This window comes from Halichoerus grypus, chromosome 4 (assembly GCF_964656455.1).
Source record: "Halichoerus grypus chromosome 4, mHalGry1.hap1.1, whole genome shotgun sequence".
Taxonomy (NCBI): domain Eukaryota; kingdom Metazoa; phylum Chordata; class Mammalia; order Carnivora; family Phocidae; genus Halichoerus; species Halichoerus grypus.
The window spans coordinates 133,480,033-133,496,464 of NC_135715.1; the positions used below are offsets into that span (position 1 = coordinate 133,480,033).

Genomic DNA, 16,432 nt, shown 5'->3' on the forward strand with positions numbered 1-16,432 from the left:
GAGTATTCGAATCCTCTATATCTCCCTTTCTTTTAATATCCGATTGGAATGGCTGGAGCCTCCATCCTAGTAGGACTTATGCTTTCCACTCCATTGCTGCCTGTCACCACCTCAAACTTTAGAAATAAACAAACAGTCCTTTTTTTTTAAGATTTTATTTTTGGGGGACTTGGTTCAGTTGGTTAAGTGTCTGCCTTCAGCTCAGATCATGATCCCGGGGTCCTGGGATGGAGCCCTGCTTTGGGCTCCCTGCTCAGCGGGGAGCCTGCTTCTCCCTCTCCCCCCTACTCATGCTCTCTCCCTCTCGCTATCTCTCTCTCTCAAATAAATAAATAAAATCTTTAAAAATAAGAGAGTTTTAAAAAGATTTTATTTTTAAGTAATCTCTACACCCAATGTGGGGGTTGAACTCACAACCCCAAGATCAAGAGTCACATGCTCCACCAACTGAGCCAGCCAGGCTCCCCCAAACACTCCTTTAGAAAGAAATTGACAAACAACTTAAAAGGCAGTTCGTAAAAGGAGAAAATATAAATGACTTATGAGTATATGCAAAAATTTTCAACCTTAAAATTTAATATGAGAAATGAAAATTTATTTTTTGCCTATCAAACAGGTTAGACTAGAAGAAAAAAGATGATGCATAGGCTGTCAGGAATACAAGGAAACAAGCATTCATAACATTGTTTGTGTCAGGGTAACAACCTCTTCAGAGGGCCGTCTGCTCATTTATCTCTTGTCCCAGCTATACCTGCTCTATAATCTTATCCTCTATACATGATTGGATAAGAATATCGGAAGCTGTGCATTCTATTCTGTGACTGATGTATTGATGTATAAACACAACTCAATGATGTTAATTCTCACTCAGAATGATGGTGAACGAGCCGAGAAACAGGGATGTGCTTGACATGGGACATGGTATCTAGCACATAATAGTACTTAATAAATGTTTGTCAAGTGATAAATTAATTCAGATGGGTAGTCTCTTTGGAGGAAATTAGTTTTGTTTCAAAAAGCATCTTGGATCTTGCACTTTAGTTGCATATTGTAAATATTTCTGGTCAACAGTGGTAACCATGGGACTAGAGCTTAGGAGATGGGGCACAGCCATCTGTCTAGAACAGTGGGAGACTTTAAGAAATGGGATTTCTTTCTTTCTGTGTTTTTTTTTTAATACAGTCAAATTTATTATGAAAATGAATGCAGTCTCCAAATAAGACTGGAGAAAGAGATTAGTAGTGGGCCTTGGAAAAGTCTGTAGGGGCAGGTAGACTGAATCAGGTTGCTCTGTGGTTTATATTTACCTCTATCCAATGCTTTGGATGAGAGGAAACCAAACTGGATCATCTGATTGGTAAGCATAATCATGTTAGATAAATTAGCATGGTCTGGAGAGATGGTTCAGGACCAACTAAAAGGAGGGTGTAGCTTGCTTTAATGTCTTCTCTCCTCTGCTCAAATATTTTTCCTACAACACACCTGAAAAATCCCCAAACCTTTGTTGCAAAAGAATTTGGCTATAGTAATCAGTGAAGACAACTTGAAAAATTGGTCTTTATATCAGCACATTAAAATATGCTTGGATTTTAATGATGAAAATATGTTGAATTAGAAACTTCTGCAAGTTTCAGTGTTTATTTTCTTAGTAATTCCCAACAGAATGTGTTCAAATCACTTAATGTAAGAAAGCATCTAAAATAGAAGGTTAAGAGACTTATTCTTAATTCCCTTACAAAGGGAAGGATAAAGTAATGTTTTTCAGTTAGAAAGACTCTGGATAGAAAATGCCGTTTAGGTACATAACATGGTAACTGAGAAAAAAAATGAGTTTTATGTATTTATTTAGTCTTTTTTTTGAGAGCACACACGTGTGAGTGGGGGTGGTGGGGCAGGGCAGAGGGAGAGGGAGAGGAAGAATCTTTTTTTTTTTTTTTTTAAAGGTTTTATTTATTTGACAGAGAGAAAGACAGCCAGAGAGGGAACACAAGCAGGGGGAGTAGGAGAGGGAGAAGCAGGCTTCCTGCGGAGCAGGGAGCCTGATGTGGGGCTCGATCCCAGGACTCTGGGATCATGACCTGAGCCGAAGGCAGACGCTTAACGACTGAGCCACCCAGGCGCCCCGGGAGAGGAAGAATCTTAAGCAGGCTCCACGCCCAGCCTAGGGCCTGACATGGGGCTCAGTCTCATGACCCTGAGATCATGACCCGAGCTGAAATCAAGAGGCAGATACTTAACTGACTGAGGCTCCCAGGCACCCCCAAAAAATGAGTTTTAAAATATGGCTATGGCATTATTTTGTTGACTGTAACACCTGAGAATTTTTGCCATGTGAATTGTATAAGCAATAATGTTAAAATAAAACTTACATTTTAGTCTCATTTTAAATATACATTACAGCTAGAATTTTGTCACTTGAATTTTTTGAAGCTCTACTTATAAATAAATATTATTATCCATCTTATGGAAGGATTTATGAGTGGCCAGTAAGAAAAATTCTATTTCTTTGACAGCATTTTTCACTAATTTATTACCATTATCTGCACTAAACTTACTAAAATATTGAAATCGATGGAGTTATTAGATCATGGTAGTGAAAAAAAGCTCAATTTTTAAAAAATTATGCACCAAGTGTGAATGGGTTTGGCATTTTGAAAAGGGTCTCACTCTCAGTAAGTAAATCTTCTCTGAATAATTCTGAAGTTCAAATGTTTCTGATTAGTGTCTTGCTGTCTTATTGGTGCCTCCTGGAAGGCAGTAAGATTAGTAGCGTGCATGAGTTCCTCATATCTCGGCATGATTGAGTCCAGGTTTGGGAGCAGGGCAGTAACCCAGCTGAAGAACGGCAGCATTCTGTACATGAGTCACAGACTCAGAGCCTCAGGACTTAAACTGGGGTGTTTGTCAACCATCTAACCTTTGATATTGACAGTTTTAAATGAGACACCTAGCCCATGGCATGTGGGAAACAGGTCATACACTTTTTGTAAGCAACCTTCAGTTAAAACAATTTGAACTCTATTTCTTGCACGTATTGTCATGAAGGGATGTCTTCTTGTCGTTCCAGAGTCTGTTTCCTAAGAGCAAAAATGAAATGATGCAACAGAGGAAGGAGAGGGACTGATTTTAGTTACAAGCTTGATGTTTAGTTACATAAATCTGATTATCATGCTATAATAATACTATATTTGTAATAATAAGTGTAGGGTGACCAATCAGGTGGAGGCCAGGGGCATGGGCAATGATGGAATTCACTAGAGGCCGAACAAAGGAGCTAGAAGTTTATTGACTACAACGCAAGGGTGCAGCGGTCAGGACACCAAAGGAGAGACCGACTGCCAGGAAGCAGTGGTGGGGCTATAGTTAAGGGGGAAGTGAGGAGGTATGGAAATGTATGGAATTTTCCTTTTTTGGTGCCTGTGTCTGGTTGTATAGTGGCCCATTGGTCAGCTAGGGCTTATGGATATTTTGAGGTGGATCACCTAAAGGACCTGTTTGCATTCAGCCCGGTGGTCACTGTGGGCCCTTTTACCTTACTCAGGTTTCCATTGCTCAAGCCTGTTGCCTAAAAGCAGCCTCTACAATAATTATAATAATATATTCTACTGAAACTGTCATTCTAATACCAAAATTATAACTAGATGATTGTTCATGAAATCAGTAAGAATTTCAATAAGATCTTTGTGAGTTTAAGTTTCTCAACTGAAAATGTAACTTTTCCCCCCTTACCAGTGGATCTTAAGTGATTCTAGTGAAGAATGTGGAAGATTCAAAGAAGACTTATAGAAATGTTTGAAGCTCTCTTTGGACCTGAAAGTATGATTTTTCTTTGTGTACATAAAAAGTCAAATAATAAAATGTTTAAGACAGTTAACAGGGACCGGAGCAGCAAAGAACAAGTCACTGAGCTTTGCTTCTGATCAGCATAAGCTGTTTTGTTTGGCCTTTGGCTGAGGTTGCAAGGGAATGATCTGCTAAATGGCTCCACTCTCAATGCTGAGAGGTCTCCAGGCAGAAAGTTCGATGAAAAAAATAACACACAGCCAGAGTCACAAACAGAATGTCACTGTAGAAAAGCCACCTTTTATTGTTTCTTACAGGGAACAGAAACAACTGCAAGTGTTTGGAAATAGGGTCTTAAGTAGTCTTCACACAGCCAAGTTGTAAAAAACTTGATGAGATTTAGGAGTGGGATGAAGAGTTGCATACATTTTTATGTGCTTTTAAATTAAAATTCATATTCCATTTAGCAATTTTTTAAAGAAGTAATAGTATTAACATTTCCTGGAAACAAATACATTTTACCGCAGATCTTTATGGGAGGCCCTCCGGCGCTCTGCTGGGCAGTGGGTAAATGATGGTCTACCAAGATGCTGTAGCAGTCAGGACTGGGCCATCGGAGCGCCTCTGTCTGCCTGGCTGTGCCATACAAATAGTCTAACTTGCTGTGTGGTCATTACATGGCAAAGGCTAAAAAACCTGCATTACAAATATGCTTTGCAAAATCCCTGAATTCTAAAAGAAGGAGCCTGTTAAATTATTTTGGGAGTAAATACACAAAGGCAGAAAGAGTGTAGAGTAGCGTCCCTAGATAGAATGCACAAGGTGTGCGGTGATAACAGAGCAGAGTGTGACAGAAGGCCAGTGCAGGAAAGCCAAGGACTTCCCGAAGGGCTTTTTTGCTTCCTTTGCTTGACCATGCTGACTTTCTTTTCTTTTTTTTTTTTTTTAATTTTATTGTGTTATGTTAGTCACCATACAGTACATCATTGGTTTTTGATGTGGTGATCCACGATCCATTGTTTTCATATAACACCCAGTGCTCCATGCAGTACTGCCCTCCTTAATACCCATCACCGGGCTAACCCATCCCCCCGCCCCCCTCCCCTCTAAAACCCTGTTTGTCTCTCAGAGTCCATAGTCTCTCATGGTTCATCTCTCCCTCCAATTCCCCCCCCCCATTTTTCCCTTCCTTCTCCTGATGTCCTCCATGCTATTCCTTATGTTCCACAAATAAGTGAAACCATATGATAATTGACTTTCTCTGCTTGACTTATTTCACTTAGCATAATCTCCTCCAGTCCCATCCATGTTGATGTAAAAGTTGGGTATTCATCCTTTCTGATGGCTGAGTAATATTCCATTGTCTATATGGACCACATCTTCTTTATCCATTCATCTGTTGAAGGGCATCTCGGCTCTTTCCACAGTTTGGCTATTGTGGACATTGCTGCTATGAACATTGGGGTGCATATGGCCCTTCTTTTCACTACATCTGTGTCTTTGGGGTAAATACCCAGGAGTGCAATTGCTGGGTCATAGGGTAGCTCTATTTTTAAATTTCTGAGGCACCTCGACACTGTTTTCCAAAGTGGCTGTACCAACTTGAATTCCCACCAACAGTGTAAGAGGGTTCCCCTTCCTCCACAACCTCTCCAACATTTGTTGTTTCTTTCCCTGTCCATTTTTGCCATTCTAACTGGTGTAAGGTGGTATCTCAATGTGGTTTTGATTTGGATTTCCCTGATGGCTAATGATGATGAACATTTTTTCATGTGTCTGTTAGCCATTTGTACGTCTTCTTCAGAGAAGTGTCTTTTCATATCTTCTGCTCACTTTTTGACTTGATTATTTGTTTTTTGGGTGTTGAGTTTGAGAAGTTCTTTATAGATCTTGGATACCAGCCCTTTATCTGTAGTGTCATTTGCAAATATCTTCTCCCATTCTGTGGGTTGCCTCTTTGTTTTGTTGACTGTTTCCTTTGCTGTGCAGAAGCTTTTTATCTTGATGAAGTCCCAAAAGTTCATTTTTGCTTTTGTTTCACTGACCATGCTGACTTTCTAACAATAACTACTCAGAAATGTTCTAGCAAATGTTCGGGAGTGAAGGCATATGGAGCGTTTGATTTTGTTTGTGTTTAAAATATGGTTTCCACACAGATGGCATTGGTTTAGCTGTTGTGTGACTTTGTTTGGATCTTCTTTTGCTCAAAAAAAAAGAGATGAGAACCATAGCTCTTTGAAATGTCCAGCTCCCAGGTTTGTCTTCTGTAGTTTGCCTCACCACATTTACAGAGATGTGCAGGCTTTTGTCCCCTAAGATATCTTCATTTGTGAAATTACAGAGACTTTCAACAGTGGTTTCAGCTGGATCTTGGAATATTAGGGTTAAGGCATAAAAGGAGGCCGTGAAATTCCATGGATCATGGATTTAAATATTTAGATTTTTAGATTCCAGAGTGCAGTTGCTAGAGCAGGAATCCGGCCATGGAAGCCAACTATTTCTTTGAAAGGTTGGATGTCCAGGGACAAGGTCTACAAAAATGAATTGAGTGACATATGTGTCCTATTAAATAAGTTGGTGTTTAATATCCAAAGATATTTTTAGACATCCAGTCTTCCATTTTTTCCCTTTCAACCTTGGGGAGGACAAATGGGAAGACAGAAAGAAAAAAAAAAAGAGAAAATCTTAAAATACTAGAAATTCATAAAATTGTGAATGTCACTTTTTTTGTCTGTTAATCGTTATGCCTGCACTTTTGCATGACTTAGGGCCTGAATATTATTGCAGGGGACGCTGGCGTGCTAGCTTTGTTTCCTCTTGTCTGTATCTTTCTTTTTGTCTGTATTCAGCTTTTCCTGATGGCTCTTCACCCATCTTTCTAAAAGTGAGCTAAAGTCAGTGTCTCACTTTTGCATTTCCCCAGGAAAAAAAATGCAGCTTCCAGCAATATTCAAATGATATGTTTTTCTCTTCACACCAATGTGGTATCTTAAGTTAAAACGATTCTGTAATAAGACACCCCCTTACATCAACAGCCTCTGAAGGATTTTGCAATAGAATCCATGAAGCTGCACTTGAATTGTGTGTTAACCCAACAGCGGAAGAGTCATTTCCTTCCTGGGACCTTAGGAAAGAGAGAGAGAGAGACTCTGTAAAACCAAGGTGGATTATCTTCTCAAGATTTAAGTTTTGAACTGTGATCCATAGAAAACTGAGAGTTGTGGAAATGTTTTGCTTTTATTTCCTAGAATTCAGGTGACTTTGCCAGGTTTTTTTTTCCCCCCTGCAGGATCTGGTTCTTTTAACAATGTCTTCATTATAAGGTAATGTGGATTATTTGAACATGAGAGTATTTAGTAAATGCTTCATCCACCTAAACCTAATTTAACTAACTTGGAAAAGGTTTAAAGAGACTCAGACACTGGTGTGATTATGAGGGAAGATCCAAAATTAATCTACTGAGCTGCCACAATTATTGTTTCAAATGTTTGGGAATCAGATTTAGATCTCATACACAATCTCAGCTGAAGACAAAGAGAGAGAGAACGAACTTCTCCCAGCTGCTGTAACAGGAGCTATGGTGTTGAAAGGAAATGTATCTATCGGTTTGAAGGGTTGGAGTTGAGTTGGTTTGTCTTTTTACTTAGCTTCTTCTCTTATGCTAGAAAAACATATTTTACTAGAGATAAAATTAATCTTTTTTATATTAGATCCTTGTGAACAAAAGAACAGAATGCCCCAATTTCACAGATGAGGAAATTCCTGCTTCTAAAGGTTAGGTGCTGCCTTTTCCACATTCATGCAGCCAGAAAGTGTCAGAGCCAAGATTCCACACAGACTTTTCTCACTGCCAAGCCTGGGCTCTGGACCACCATGCCCTGTTGTCTTCCCTGGCAAATGTATTTTATTCCACTCAATGTCATAAGATATGTCTTAGTCCATTTGGGCTGTTATGACAAAAATACCACAGGCTGGGTGGCTTCAACAACAAACATTTATTTCTCACAGTTCTGGAGGCTGAGAAGTCCATGATCAAGGTGCCTGCACATTTAGCGTCTGGTGGGGGCCTGCTTCATGGTGCACAAACAAGGATCCTTCTGCTGTGTTCTCAATGGCAGAAGTCATGAGGGAGCTCTCCTGCCTCTCTTTTTGAAGGGCACTAATCCCATTCCTAATCACCTCCCAAAAGGTCCATCTCCCAAATATCATCACGTTGGGGATTAGGATTTGAACATTTGAAGTTTGGGGGGGTTGGACACACGGACTTTCCATTCTTAGCAGACATCTAACCCTACCTTGGGGTGGTTTGCCTTAATCATTGTATGGCTGGCTGTGCTGATCTTATTCAGCAAGTGACCATTCTGATTATTTGTCCTTAAAGAGACAACCACTTGTATATTATTCTGGCTTAGTTTTTGGATTCTTTATTTGCAATTTTTCTTAATGGCTTTGCAGATCTCCAGGCAGTTCTCAATTGTTACATAGATATCAGTATATTTATTCTACAAATTAGCAGCACCCAGCAACCCATCTGTAAATGATAGGCGGGAATTTGAAGTTCCCATAGCCTTAACCTTAAGCCTATTGCTATCCTTGTTCCCTAATGTGGGGCTGGGAACATAGTTGGAAGGCAGTCTTTGTGACATAAATGTCTATCCCATCATCCTGAAAGACTCACCAGTAACATCTCCCTTACTGATTTAGAATTACCTCCTATAAGCCTGCTGTTAACCTTGTTTCTCAAGATAGATAACGCTTAGATAGATTTCATTTATCAGACTAGCTAGCTGGCTTTCACTTAGCAAAGTGTAATTTCTGAAGGAATTGGAGATGTTGGTGGATGTTTTTGAGCAAGAACAACTAAAATACTTGTTCATTTCTTGAATATACGTTCATTTGTCATCTGCTGTGATCCAGGCCATAAAAGTAGAAAGATGAATATGATTCTGTACCTGCTCTCAGGTGGGATAATTGTTATTATATTATTATACACAGAATGAAATGGGAGCCCAGTGTTAGGGCATTTAATGTGGACTTGGGAGTTAGGGAAGACCCAGAAGTAGATGAGCCTAAGCTAGTTCTTACAGGACTAGCAGATGGTGTTGTGTTGGAGCTGAGACTGAGCTCTAAGGAACAGTTGGAGATGAGCTGGAAAGGTAAGTTAGATATTAGATCAGGAAAGGCCGTGTGTGCTGAACTAAAGAGTGCCATCTTTGTTCTGAAAGTTATGGGGAACCATTGAAGATATTACGCAGAGAATGACATGCTTGTTTAGAAAATTGCCTCTGACTACCATGTGGAAAATAGATAGGATGGGGCAAAACTGGACATGAGACTAGCAGAGAGGCAGTCACTGTGGTCCAGGCAAGAGTTGATAAGGTGTGAATTAAAGCAGTGAGATAGAAGGAATGATTCCCACAGTGGGGATAAAAGTGGAGTATACAAGGCCTGGTGACTGATGTACAGTGGGACTAGGAGAGGGAGGGGTCTGGAATGAAATGTCTTTGTTTCTGGCTTGTGCTCTTCCTGAGTACAATATAGAAAGGTGGTGCCATTTCAACAGTTTTTTAAGGCATCGAGTCTCAAAGGTAGCTACAGTTACGATGAAATGATGCTAGAGAAATAAGTGTGAAAACAAGGGTCAGTCTTTTGGTATGGAAATGAAACACTGCTGGTCAGGTTGGTATTTCCTGTACCCACCAACAGCATAGGCCCCACCTTCACGGCCAAGGTTGGCACCTGCTTACACATAATGCACCTGTGGTGCAACATGGCAGATATTCCACTGGGTGATGCACTTGCTTTAAAAAAAAAAAAAAAAGATGTATTTATTTATTTATTTGAGAGAGCGCATGAGCGTGAGCAGGGGAAGGGGCAGAAGGAGAGGGAGAAGGACAGAAGCAGACTCCCCACTGAGTGGGGAGCCTAATGATGAGCTTAGTCCCAAAACCCTGAGATCATGACCTGAGCTGAAATCAAGAGTCAGTGCTTAACTGACTGAGCCACCCAGATGCCCCTGGGTGATGCACTTCTTGAAATAATTTCAACAAACATAAATATCTATAAACATATGGCTTAACTGAAGAAACAAACAATGTAATATGTGTTGTAAATCTATGCCTGGTTCTCATTTTTCTAGGCCAATCTATTATGAGAAATAATTCATGTCACGTCTAGTTTTCCTTTAGATATTCCTGGCCCTTTTATCCCTTAATAATTTGCCATATAAATTCCGATCTTTCATATTTGATGTCCCAGCTGTGCCTTGCACAGTTGGTCTCTCTATGTGTTTTACTAGTCAGGGATAGGGCTAAAGTGAAAGCTTTATATTTTCTAAGCTAGATTGTAAACTCTCTAAAGCAGAACCACTCTCGGTAGAAGATATCTGTTGTTCTGGAGATTGGACTGCTTCTAGGAAATACTTTATGTACATAGACTAAGTTGTACCAGCAAAGTTTGCCTGAATTGCAAAAATGCATTATCTAATAACTAGTAGGATGTAGGATGCTTGTCAGTCAAAGTACAGAAACTATAGAGCGGCAACTGAGGTGATTAATTTGAAATGAACACATGATTGCATTCTTCCAGAAAAAGCTACATCTGGGCTTAAGAACATAAGCCTTCCCATGGTCCAAGAAGGCTATCAATTCCATTATGAGTCTGGGAACCTGTTTATTTTTTAAAGTAAAATGAACAGCTGACAAAAAGCAATTAATCTTGCAAATAAGCAGGAATAATTTCTGGTATTTAGTGGCATACAGGTTATAGACCTTTGATTGACACAAAATTCTCCTAAAAGTATTTTGTATCATTAATTGAATAAGCTCTAAGGGGAGGGAATCACTGTCCTAGCGTAAGCTAGAAAAGTATTTCAAGTTAAGAGGTGAGAAGATAATGCCAATATATTTTTCACAATATATTTTTTTTAAGAAAAGGGAAAACAAGTCTAAATGATTAAGTGTGCTTGTCAGTAGATATATAAATGGTCCTGTTTAAGATTAATTTCCATCAAAACGATAGTTGTCCTTTCCCCTCTCCAGTTTTTCTTCACTTAATTAGTAACTATAGTCCCAGTTAAGTTTAAAGTTCCTTTAAAATGTGTTCAGTAACTGCCTTATAATTGTTTCTTGTTAGTGCTTAGAGTAGAATATGTCTTGGAATTCATCAGCCAATCACCCCATTTTATGGTAGAAGAAACTAAGGACCAAGAAAGTGAAATGACTTGCTATCGCTCAAAACAAAAAGACTTTCAGAACACTGAAGCACTTAGTATAGCATGCATATGTTTGTTAAACAGAAAAGCTTTCTTGTGTTCTATTTGCTGAAGTTAAGTAAATTACAAAGCCTTGAACTAGTTTTGTTCTTGAAATGTGACCATCTTGATGATATGCACGCATGGTGGGCTCACATTAACCTTTGTCAGTTTTAAGCAATACTTAATTCTAATTGGCTTCATTTTCAGTTGGCCATTATTTAATTAATTGAGATTGACCAGTGTAATATATGGCTTTCAGGATTTCAACACAATTTGGGGATTTTTTGCAATGCAGATATTTTCCTTTTGCCCAAGGCAATAATAGACAGGGATGCAAACACTGCTTTAAAGACAGTGTCTGCTGATTTACATATTTTAAAAGTATTAAGATCAAAGGTAATGAGAATTTAATCCATATGGCATGCAGAAGATAAATAAGAATATTAATACTATATCAAATAGTAATTAAAAGAAACACATGGGTCTAATTTTAAGAATGTAACACAGGGATGAAATACTCTTTGTAAAGTTAAGACCTGATTCTTTTGTAAAAAGGACAGTTATGGTGAGTTGGGTTTTTCCCCTCAGGATGAACAACTGGCTGGTTCGTATATATAGCTTTCATAAAATCATGATAATAATTATGAGAAAGTGATTGTGCTTTAACAGTTTACAAAATGCCTTCACAATTTTTTTCCTCAAAGCAAAACTTAGCTCCTAGAACTCTTACCCCCATTTCAGTGAAGTGAAAATATGCTCATAGAGGCAAATGACCCTGGACCTAACATCACTTTTGATCTCAGTCTTAATCTCCCTCTCTCCCTCTCCTCCCACCCCCTCTCCCTCTCCTCCCACCCCCTCTCTGCTCTGATGATGATTACTCAGAAGGGTACAGGGAAATAAGCACTTTCATTCACCTAGAGTAATGGGTGTATACCCTGGTACATTTTTGACTATGTATATAACTGTTTGTATACTTTATGCTAGTCATCTCACTTCTAGGAAGCTAATTTTAGGAAATAATCAGAGATATGGTCAAATATTTATGCCTAAGGATGTTTGTGGCAGTTGTAAGTGAAAAATTTTAATAAACCAAATTTCCAACAAAAGAAGACTGTTTAAATTATAGTACATCTTACGTGATGTAATATTAGGGAGCTATTAAAACCATGTTTACAAAGAATATTTAGTTACCAGCAAGTGTTTGTATTTAAATGTTAAAAGAAAAAAATAGAATAGAATATACATGATGTAATTTTTCATGTATATTTAGATACACCTACATATTTATATTTATTTTATCTGTATCAGAGATCAGCAAATATTTTCTTTAAAGAACCAGGTAATAAATATTTTAGACTTTGTGGGTCATAGGGTCTCTTGCTCAGCTGTGCTGTTGTAGGGTAAGAGCCACATAGACAGTACATAGTCAAATAATCATGGCTGTGTTCCAATAAAACTTTATTTAGGGACACTGAAATTTTAATTTCACATAGTTTTCATGTGCCACAAAATATTATTACTCTTTTGAATTTTTTCAACCTTTTAAAAATGTGAAAACCATTCTTAGCTCATGAGTCATACAAAAACAGCAGGTTTGGCCCAAGGGTTATTATAGTTTACCTTATGGAAAGAAATACCTTAAAATAGTCAATTACCGCTGAGTAACAACATTGTAAGAGGTCCTTATTTTCTACCTTAATATTATTACCTATGTGTTCCACATTTTCTTTTTCTTTTTCTTTTTCTTTTCTTTTTTTTTTTTATTTTTTAGAGGGGGTGGAGGAGCAGAGGAAGAGAGAGAGAGAGAATTTTAAGCAGGCTCCACGCCCAGCACAGAGCCTGACTCTGGGCTGGATCTCACAACCCTGAGATCACGACCTAAGCCGAAATCAAGAGTTGGATATTTAACCAACTGAGCCACCCAGGCACCCAGGCATCCCCCTACACTTTCTATAGTATGTATATAATACTTTAGTAATAGGAAGAAAAGAATACACACTATATTTTTTTTAAGCACTTGTTAGCATTTCATGAACCTCTCTCCATGTGACTTCACGCTACCAGGACACAGCCCCCCCACCACACACATACCCTTAATCTTCTCTTCAGCTCTTCTCCTAAAGAATTTGGCCTTCACCATGTCAGGCTGTGTGGGGAGATTTCCCTTCCCCAAAACTTTGTAGTAGCCCAGTCACACCACATCAATGTTAGGAGCAAGTTCCAGTCTTGTTTTTGGCAGCATTTACCTGTGTCTGCTCGCTGACCAAGGTCCACAGTTTATAAAGGTTGACAGTTGGGCAGAAGCTCTGGTTCCTGTTTAAGTGGTCATGCCTCATACCAACTTTTCCGAAGTAACGTGGGCGCTATGGGTCAAAGTTGATCCTGTGGTGATGCATGCTACCAGCATTACCCTGGCCTCCCGGGTGCATCCGGTACTTGCCGATGTGGCCGTGGCTTGCGTGGTTCTGAAGTTTCCTGGTCTTCCTCAGTCTGCATGGCATGTTGGCAGCCCAGACAAAAAAGCCACATTATTTTTTAAAAGAAAGAATTTGTCCAGATTTAACAAATGGTAAGTGGCAGGGGCAAGGCTTGAACAGAAAACCCTTTTCTACTGTGCCCATTGACTCCTATAATCTCATGGCTAGAAGGATCTTTAGAGATCTCTGAATGGTTCAACCCTTTAATTTACAAAAGGAAGTGAAGAGTCCAAAAACTTAACAGCTTGCTCAAGATACAAGGCAATCAGTGTGAGAGTCTCAGCTGGCCCCAGGCTTCCAGACTTCCGGTACAGTGCTCTTTTGACTTTCTCCCTAGGCACCATTAGATGTAGTCAGGATCAGTGGGTTTGTTTGTTTGTTTTAATTTCCTCATCACTTTTATTTTGTGTGTACCCTTTCCTTTGTGGTTCCTTTTTTAAAAATACCCTCAGCCAATCCTGTAGGCTAATATGTGAAAACACCAGAAGCCTGGTGTCCTAATAATCCTTTATGAAAGCACCCCATATGTGGAGCAAGGTAGCTAGAAGAAGTAACATTCATGTAGTCAGCTTTGTCAAAAGAAGAGTCCATTTATGAAGGCTTGGTGAGGTGGTTAACTGTCAGCCTTCGTCTGACAGGTGGTCCCTGACAACCCCTCTCCGCAGGAGCTTCTCTGCTGCCCCAGGTCCCTTCCAGGTCTTTAGAGCTTCTTCTCCTAGCTGGCCTACTCTCTGACTACAGCCTTACTTAGAAAAAGGGCAGAAAACTAAAGCCAAAGGTCCTGGGTTCTGGTCCTAGTTCTAGCTCTTCGCTCTACAATCCCAAGAATGTTTTAAGGAAAAACTCTCAGCTGAAACTCTCTTGTCTTTCATTTTCATTCACTAGCCAACATTTCCTGATCACCGAGAATTATATCAAGGACATTTTGCTAGGCTGGGCTGGGGACAGAAGGAGAAGTCAGTCACAGCCCTGGCTCTTGGTGTCAGCAAAGTGGCAGTAACTCCCCTGTCCACTTCCTGGAGAGCTGGGTATCCAAATTAAATTACCTATATGAAATATTTTGAAAACTCAAACACTATGCAAATGTGAGAGGCCATTTTTATTATGTGTCTTTGCTTCTCACTAAAGAGTCAAAGGCAAGAGGCTGAGGCTTTCACAGTGTTTAACCAGTGAGGGAGGGCAGAGGCCCTGAGAGCATTTCAAGATCTCAGGTTGCTGGAAATAACGATAGACTGTCCTCAGGTCTTTTCCTCCTACTGGCCTATCAATATGCTAACGTAAAGAGCTGAAGGCAAAGCTGATGGAAGTTAAGTCACTTCTAGGTTGTAATTAATTAAGACTTGTATGTGTTCTAATGGTTCTGAATTCATATCCCCCGGATATTAGAAATACCAATGAAAAAATTAAAAAACAAACAGGTTTCTATGCCCTTACGACCAAAAGAACAAATTTAGAAAAACTTTTCCTATTCAGGTAAAGGTTTATGGTATTTTTAGGGTATAAAGGGGAGACAGGTTAGAAAGGATAATTCTAGCTGAAGTCAAACAAAGGTCAAGGATTTAACCACTCTTTAATATTTTACCATATTCACCTTATATGGGTTATATACCCTGTGAGGAGCTAATGCATGTATATAAAACTGCAGCTTAAAGAAGCCTGCATGGTCCTTTATGATCACACATATGTTTAATTGAAGATGACTTCATTGTAAGGCTTCTGCTGGCCAATAATTGCACACCTAACTCAAACTAGTTGAAACAATAAAGCAGATTTATTGGTTCGCTTAATTGAAATGTCCTGAGTACATGAGGTATGACTTGGTCAGGACTTCAGGCTCTGTTCTTCGCAATTCCCTTAACTCTGCCATCCTACATGGGTTAGTTTTATCCTCCGTTTGGTTCCTCTGAAGATGGCAAAAAGGCTAGCAGCAGTTGTTGACTTTACATCTAAACAAAACTCTATTCATGTGGCAATAGAGCCTCCATGTCCCAGAATCTGACTGGACTACCCTTAACCAATCCCTGTAGCCAGGGGAGTGCTATAGACTGATTGGCTGGTGCCTGCGTAGTATGCACCAATTACGGTAAGGAAGGGAATGGGGTTACCCTGACATAGACCTATTAGGGCCCATCCCTGGATCTGGGGGCTCCATCTCTCCCAAATAATGACTGCTAGGCCTTATGGCAGGGGTGGAATGGACTTGGAGGAGACAGCAGTGTTCATTATCGGTCATGGTCCAGTCAGGAGACGGGAACCACGCCAATTATTTTAACAGAATTTAACAACTCTTTAGTTGTTAACCGACATTAAAGAACTGAAAAGGCAAAAGGGGGGCACTGTAGTATCCCAGAGATAAAAACTTTAGGAAGCGGCTACCACTCCTCAAGCTTGAGAGGCAAAGAGAAGATGTTGTGACTGTTAGAACTTAGGCTTGGATGAGGAGTCTCATGGAGCTGAAACCCAGCCCTCTGAGTAGGGTCGTGTCCAGCTGGTGCTGGTATCTGGGGGAACACAGTGAGGCTACTTCTGGTAGCATGAGACAAGGCAAAATGGAACTAACTGCAACTGTTGGAATCAACCCTCACCGCCAGGGTGAAAGTCTGTCACTGTGGTGATGATGACAGGAACCAAGAAAAGCAAGAAGAAAATGTGTTAGCTGCTGTAGTGTTTGTTACTGTAAATGAAATGCTCATTAAGATATAGCTGATGCTTATCATTTCCTTATTTCTTACTCTATGATCTCTCAGTCAAGATCTCACCTTGTGAGATTCTTTACCTGACAAGGGTCTGAATCTTCAGGGGTTCTTCATATTTCTACTTACTGTTGTTTGCCATTAACTTTGACTATTGGACCCGGAAGTAGTGAGAGGTACCCCCAAAAGATCCTGGGTTCCAGACAGAGTCCCCTTTGCCC

The 16,432-nt window shown here is 39.7% G+C and overlaps 1 protein-coding gene and 1 pseudogene across 1 annotated transcript in view; one reads left to right on the forward strand and one right to left on the reverse strand.

The window, feature by feature from the left end:
• The window catches only part of MYO3B (myosin IIIB), a 394,785-nt gene that overhangs the window by 326,077 nt on the left and 52,276 nt on the right, over window positions 1–16,432 (forward strand). The gene's annotated exons all lie outside the window — the stretch shown is intronic.
• On the reverse strand, window positions 10,122–13,542 carry LOC118519708 (large ribosomal subunit protein uL15 pseudogene; annotated as a pseudogene).